The sequence below is a fragment of the Nipponia nippon genome, unplaced genomic scaffold (genome assembly GCF_047370975.1).
Source record: "Nipponia nippon isolate SJK-2023a ecotype South Korea unplaced genomic scaffold, ASM4737097v1 scaffold_2, whole genome shotgun sequence".
Lineage (NCBI taxonomy): Eukaryota > Metazoa > Chordata > Aves > Pelecaniformes > Threskiornithidae > Nipponia > Nipponia nippon.
The window spans coordinates 34,304,995-34,312,346 of NW_028262336.1; positions in this window are offsets into that span (position 1 = coordinate 34,304,995).

A 7,352-nucleotide genomic window follows, 5' to 3' on the forward strand; every position below is an offset into this window, starting at 1 on the left:
TATGGATTCACTTGCAGGAATTGGACCTCAAATTTCACCTGAAGTAAAACGTAACGTTGTCCCAAGTCACAACAAAAATGCACTGCGTTGTCACCTTCTGTGGTTCTCTAACATGTCTGCCTGTGTGGCATGTCCTTGTCTTCAGTCCACAGTAACTCTGTCATGGCCTTCAGAGATATTTTAGGTTTGACGCAGGGTATCTAGTCATAAGGTTTCCCTGTTAAGTTTCCTTACCAAGATGGAGGGAAGTGGCCGTGCAAATTGTCGCTTGGCATCATGGCCACAAGGAGAGATCCCTCAAGACCTATTCCTGTCTACAGGAGAACCTGAACATTTCACTACTTTGGAAATTCACATCTTTTTTTCTTTGAAAGTGATTTGGAGGCCATGTACTCCTGTAGTGATGATGTCTAGTTCTCTCAAAACAAAGCTCACTTAGTTATTAGGACACCTAACAATTTATGTTTCAAAAAGGTATTTCTTTTGAGCTTTAGAATACCCTGGATCTCACTTTGGATTTGTCCAAATGTCTTGCACAATGGCTACAGATAAGGAGAGAGGGAGATGTAAAATATACTGGCTGGTTCTGCTGTAAGTTGATGTTGTCACTTCTAAGGTATTACATCAATTCAGGTGTTATAAACAAAATTGGGCAGAAGGACACAGTAACAGGTAACAAACATGCTGTGCTGAGGAGCCGTGTGCTCCGCTGCCAGAGAAGGTTAAACTCTTTAGGAGGACCCATGTTGCTTTGTGCACTGCAAAACAATACCAGACCTGCCAGGGCGGGGGTTCAATGCAGCTCCATTAAAAGGACTGGCGCTCTGCTTAGTTACAGACTTGAAGATCTGGGCATAAGCCAGCAGCTCGTTGATTACCCCTGTTAACACCTTTTTTTCTCAGAGAGGGTTGAGCTGGTCAGTGAAGAGCCCAGTCCTACCTTCTTTCCCCCAATTCTTCCCTCCCTTCCTTCAGGCTGGTCTCTGGCTCACTAAGGGGTTGGCCTTTCAGATCTCTAATGTAGTAGAAGCTTGGAAGCTTGCTTTTTTTTTTTTTTTTTTTTTTTTTTAACTGGGTTAATATTCCGCAAGGTAAACTCAGCTTGCTAACAAAGGTCAAAGGAAGAGAAGGGCTGGAGCAGCGGAGGCGGGGAGGGGGACACTGCCTCCTCTTGGCAGCAGAAGCTGTCAGGTCTGTTCAGCTTGTCTTTTCTAGTCGAAGACTGAGCTTGTGGTCCTGTAATCTCTTCCAAAATAGTTGTATGTATGTATTATTGTGGTTTAATTATGCAAGCTGGCTTTTGCAGAGCTGGACGTCGAGTATTCATTTTATTATAAGCAACCTTTAAAGGAGAGATGAGGGCAGGGGTTGGTTTTTCAGAGTGGCTGCGTGCTTTGAAAGGGGCAGGCGAGTCCTCTGCGGGAGAGGGACTTTCTCTTGCTGCGGAGCCCAGAGTTCACTGCCCAGAATTCCAGATGTCTCACCCAGCCTAACGCTGCTCATCTCAGCACTTACTCCAAACACCTTTCTCTCACTTAAATACTAATAGTTAAATGTTCAGCGAACCACTTCCTCCTCCACATTTATGCACGTGCGGGGCAGAGGAAGGATGTTTGGATGTTTTCTTTTGTTTTTTATGGGCATACAAGCTAACGTTTCTATAGATTGGTGCTAAGCATCTGAATTTCAGCGTGTAAAATAAAGTCATCTTTTTAAATGTCTGGCATCACCTACCATTGCACATGCTACCACAGGGTACCTTTGGCCTCCTATGACGCCTCCTTGACTCTCTTCTTTAAGGTAGCTCTGCCCCCCCATCAATCATAACTCGATTTGTTTCTGTGTCACTTTGTCATCGCAGTTCATTTCCTACTCTGTTAATACCCAACACATCATTTGCTCCACTGTCTTTCGTACTTCTGTATTTTTGCCTGTGTTTCCAGTGTCTAATTAAAAACCCAGGGGAGTAGGAGATAAAGTCTCTCTAAAGCCAAACGGCACAGTACTTACTCAAAGCATGTCAGGCTGAGCTTGCCCTTGCCACTTTAGGACTACAGCACAAGACTTCCTTTTACCACACCCACAGAACTAGAATCAGAGGTACCTCCAGGGAAATTTGGTGCTAAAGCCCACAACTGAAAAAAAAAAAAAAATCAGAGGAGGAACTGGCTCACCCAACTCACCGCTTCCTTCATTTTCACAACCCAGCTTTCTGCAACACATATCTTGTTATGCGGTGGAGTCCTCTATGCATTTTTTTTTCATGGGTACCATGAGAGCTTGCTCTGTGGTTGACACTATACTACAGACGATACAGTTATGCACTCACTCATAAAACTACATCAAAGCTGGGAACTTAATTAGTCATTTAATAACTAAGCTTCAACTAAACGTATGTTGACTTTGGAAGTACATTTGCATCTGCTGGTATTACCAGGAATACACACACATAAATTTACCTGCTGCAGGTATAGTTGAAAATCAAAATAAATGGGCAGACATCTTCAAAAATCATTTTTTTTTCTAACTGTTGAATGCCTGTGAAACAGGAGGTAGCCCTTTGTTAGGGTATTAACTAAATATGCTGAAAAACCACAACTCCTTAAACCCATTACTCTCTTATCTGGGAACTATGTGCCTGCAGATTAGAAAGGTGTGCCCCTGTGAACATTCTCACTTCTTTCCCAGCCTTTCTGAAACTTTTTTAGGAGTTTCAAGCCCTACATAGATGGAAAACCAGAAAATTGCCCCTGCTCTTCTTGGTTCTCAATTTTTTTTTTCTTTTTCCTCCCAGTTTAGCTTTCCAGTATAGAGACAAAGAAAGTCTCAGAGTTATGAAACTCTTTGCTCTCTCCCAGAGGGAAGAAACTGTCAGGAATAATAAGTGGCCTTGACTTTCCTTTAGGTGCATGTTGTTTCAATGAGCTTCTTGTCTGTTATTGTAAAACAAGAGAGAATAAAAATTCAAATACTGCTCTTTGCTGGATTTTTTTGGGTGTACCATGTAAATACAGCTGCATTTTCCTACATCAGAATAGAATTTGACCTACAAATTTGACCTGCTAGCCACATTCAAATAACGCTGCTCTTGTGGCACAGAAATTGAATGACAACTTTAATTTATTGTACCATTTTTTCCTGATACTCCGGGCTTTTTTTTCACTGATCTGGTTGTTAGCTTTGTCTTGCACTTGTAACACAAAGCAGCCATAAATCCAAACTACTTAACCAGTTAAACCAGGTTTATAGTTACTCTTGTGCCAGCAAACAGGCCTGAAGCAACTACAATGCATCAGTGAATATGGGTTTTGATGCAGACAGATCTCACTGTTCTTAAGAAAAAAATTACACAAATATATTTTTACTTACATTTTAAAATATTTTATTTAATATGGATTTGCAAAAGGAAAATTACTCAGTTCTTACGCAATGGGCTTTAAACAATTAGTGACAGAACTGTGTTTCAGTAGAAAACAGAATCAAATATATTTAGTTTTGCTGATGCATACAGAAAAATACTGACTGGTAAAATAAAAAGAAATTAACTACAATAAATCTTAAATTAAGATTTTTTTTTTTTTCCAATTAGAAACTGAAAGTGATATTTTGGATCCAATGTCATCTTGGACAAAATTAACATTGGTTTAGTGGAGCCAGATCTTCTCAACTGATCATTGAATCATAATTTGTTTTTAAAACGTTGAACGTTACTCATGACATCTTATATCAACAAATACCTTATTTTTCATAGATTTGGGAAGACCACTGATTTTCATTTCTTTGGCAATAACTCTATGCGACAGAATTAAAAAAAAAAAGGAACACGATCTTTTGAACAGCTGAATTTTCTGAATACCTGCATGCAATAACCAGAGATAAATCGTATCCGAAAAGAATTGCCTTTTGTTTGTCTGAATAATAAAGAGTTAGGGTTTTTTTCACTTTCAATCCTAGTTCAGCTCCAGATTTGCTGTATAACTTCAGTGAACTTGTTTCCATGTGCCTCCATTTCCCACTCTGTAAAAGGGAATTAATGCTGTGCATTATCAGGAGGAATGTAGCTATTTTTACATTTAACCAAATATTTGTAAAAGTACTTGGAGACTTGTTGATTAACCTGTTATAAAAGGGTAACAACAAAGTGTCCTCTTTATATTTACCAGCAGCTAGGCAAGCTTTTATGGTCTGTTCCTGCATCAGGTATAAGCAAGTACTTGATTTTTATCAACAATTGGACATTGTTTTAATTCCATGATAAACTGTGCAGATGAAGTCAGAAAACTGTAAATCACCAATTGGTCACAAACAAAATACTGATCTAGTTCACTGGATCAGGCATGCTATAAGCAAGTGAAAATGCAGTTCAGTTTCACCTGTTTATATTCTTCAGCAAGCCAGCAATTAACTCAGGAAAAAATATATTTAATTGCAATTATGAGAAAGTGCTGTTTGTGTATGCAAATGCAAGATTTCAGTTTCTGTTAATGTACTTCTGAACAACTACTCCTAACGAGGGGACTTTTGCAGTTCCTTGACATTCAGGAAGCTGTGCTTTCCATGGAAGCAGCTGGATGTGTTGTCCATCACTTTTTACAGGATAACTTTATGGTTGTGAGTAAGGTGAGATTTTACAGTTTGACTCCAATATGTTCAGTTATTTTTCTTGGCTTTTTTTTTTAATTTTAACAGAAGTGGTTCAGTGAAGCCCTATTTGCAATATGAACATATTTTGGAGTGGACAAAAAATGATGGTTTCTGAAATTATTTCTGAATCACAGTTACCACTATTCCACATCTCAGTATAAAAATTATTAACCTGTAGTAAAACATCACACACTCGGCACTCTTACTGCTTGCTACGTTTTCCAAATTAATGACTAGAATATATTTACATTTCTTTGTCTTACTTCATCGTTCTTAATTTAGCTCTGACTCTCTTCATTGGTTTATTCTGGTTCAGTGGCTACATTAACTCCTTAAGAAAGAACTGTGTTTGCTTGCCTGCTGCCTATGTAAAGAAGTCTTGTGTTTGTAGGCGCAAATAAAACAAAGCCAAAATACTTCTTATCTTTAGAGAAGGTGGCATGAGAAAACAGATCCTTTCTGGTGAATAATGAGAACTGCGGCATTACTATTTTCCTCTAAGAGGTGAAAGATTGATGCTTTAATTCTACCTTTACTTAACTGCCAACACTTCGGCATTAAGCATGTAAATTTTTGAAGAGAAAATTCCTATGCTAGCTTAACTGCTTGTTTACCAAACTTTTTCTTCCTAGTTCTGTAACTCCTTTGGGATCAAATCCCAACCACATTGAAACACATCAAAGCTTCATATGAAGCTAAAAGAAGCTAGCTGGAAGTATTTGTTTTCTCTGGGATTGATTGGACATAGGTCATCACACTCGTAGAATCATAGAATCATAGAATCACAGACTGTCCTGAGTTGGAAGGGACCCACAAGGATCATCGAGTCCAACTCCTGTCCCTGCATAGGACAACTCCAAAATTCACCCCATATGTCTGAGGGCGTTGTCCAAATGCTTCTTGAATGTTGTCAGGCTTGGCACCGTGACTACCTCCCGGGGGAGCCTGTTCCAGTGCTCCACCACCCTCGGGGTGAAGAACCCTTTCCTAATGTCCAGCCTAAACCTCCCCTCGCATATCCTCCTGCCGTTCCCTCGGGTCCTATCGTTGGTCACCAGGGAGAAGAGATCAGCGCCTGCCTCTCCTCCTTCCCTCTTGAGGAAGCTGTAGACTGCGATGAGGTCTCCCCTCAGTCTCCTCTTCTCCAGGCTGAACAGACCAAGTGACTTCAGCCGCTCCTTGTACGGCTTTGCCTCTAAACCCTTCACCATCTTCGTGGCTCTCCTCTGGACACTCCTTAGTAGCTTTGTGTCCTTTTTGTACTGTGGTGCCCAAAACTGCACACAGTACTCAAGACGAGTACCTGTGCACTCCTGTACAACCACCCAGTGAGTAATTTTCAGAAGGTAATTTGAACCCGTCCTGAGAAAGGAGTACAAGCTGGCAAATACGAGTTTCTGCTGGTGATGGACCTCTTTTCCTAAATACTTCTGTGGTAACAACAGCAACAGTCCTCGTAAAACAAATACCTGCTAAGGCTGGCATCTTTGTTGCTGTTTTGCTTAAAACTGTTCAAAGTACAGGTACAATGAAAAACACTTGGACAACATTGCAGGTTCACTGTAGAAAATGGCCTTGGGAAATGAGTATTTCCATAAATATCCAAAGCTGACAAAGCCTATGCTTTAGATCTTAACACTGTACCACTATTACTAATTGGCCAAGTGGGGCTTCTAGAGTTTCTTTGCAAAATACTGATTATCTTGCTGCCTGCCTGCACAGGTTTTGAAGAAAAAAACAGAATAGATAGCATAGAAGAAAGTCAAGTAACAGAAGTAGATCAACTGATAATAATTTTAACATGTTGTGTCTGTACCCAGGTTCTTTTTTTACACCTCTAGCATCATCAGAGAAACATGAATGCTAGAACTGAAATAATAACATATTAAAAAAAAAATCACAGTAGGCAGACCGTATTATTTTGGAAAGCTATACAAGCTGCAGGAACTGTTAAATATTTGAGGTACTTAGAAATCTAACTTTCCTGTCCTGTTTTGTTTGTTTTGTTTTTTTTTTCTTTTTTCTTCTAATATTTTTGTACTGAAAATTTTAAAAGTAAGCAGTTGTTTTGCTTTATAGTAATTCCCTATGTAGTTTTACTAAACAAGATTTCAGACTGCATATTCTTATTATCCACAGAGAAGTTATGGAGGAAAAAGCTTGAAAAATTAGGTTACTTGGTCCTTTTCCCATGAAAAAATTCCTGCCTGGGACAATCTTCCATGTTCCCAGACTTTTTTCTACCATTTTGCTTATGTGCCTCTTATACTAGACCAAATTTCCCTTCCTTCCCATCTTTTTCTATTATTCAAACAAGTATTTTCCACTTTTCTATATTTGTAGGCAGATTCCACTTTTCACATGATTCTGTTCAACTAGTCCTACTGTATGCAAAGCATCCCCTCTCTAATAGTGTTAATGTATGAGATACAGGTACCGCAGTACTCAGGAAGGCATGGAATATTGCAAGAACATTTCCTTGAGGAGTAAAAAAGACTGTCTGTGAGACAAGATGCTCCTGTGTCTGGACTGGATTAATATTGCCACTTTTTTTGCTGTTACGTTGCCACCTAATCCCATAGATAACAAGTATCTGAACCAACTGGTTTGTAATTTTTTGGGGGGAGTTGTATTTCCATTTCCAGTTTTATTTTTTAAATCTACTTCAATCATCTTCCCTTATTCAGATTTTGTGGGAGGCACTTTGT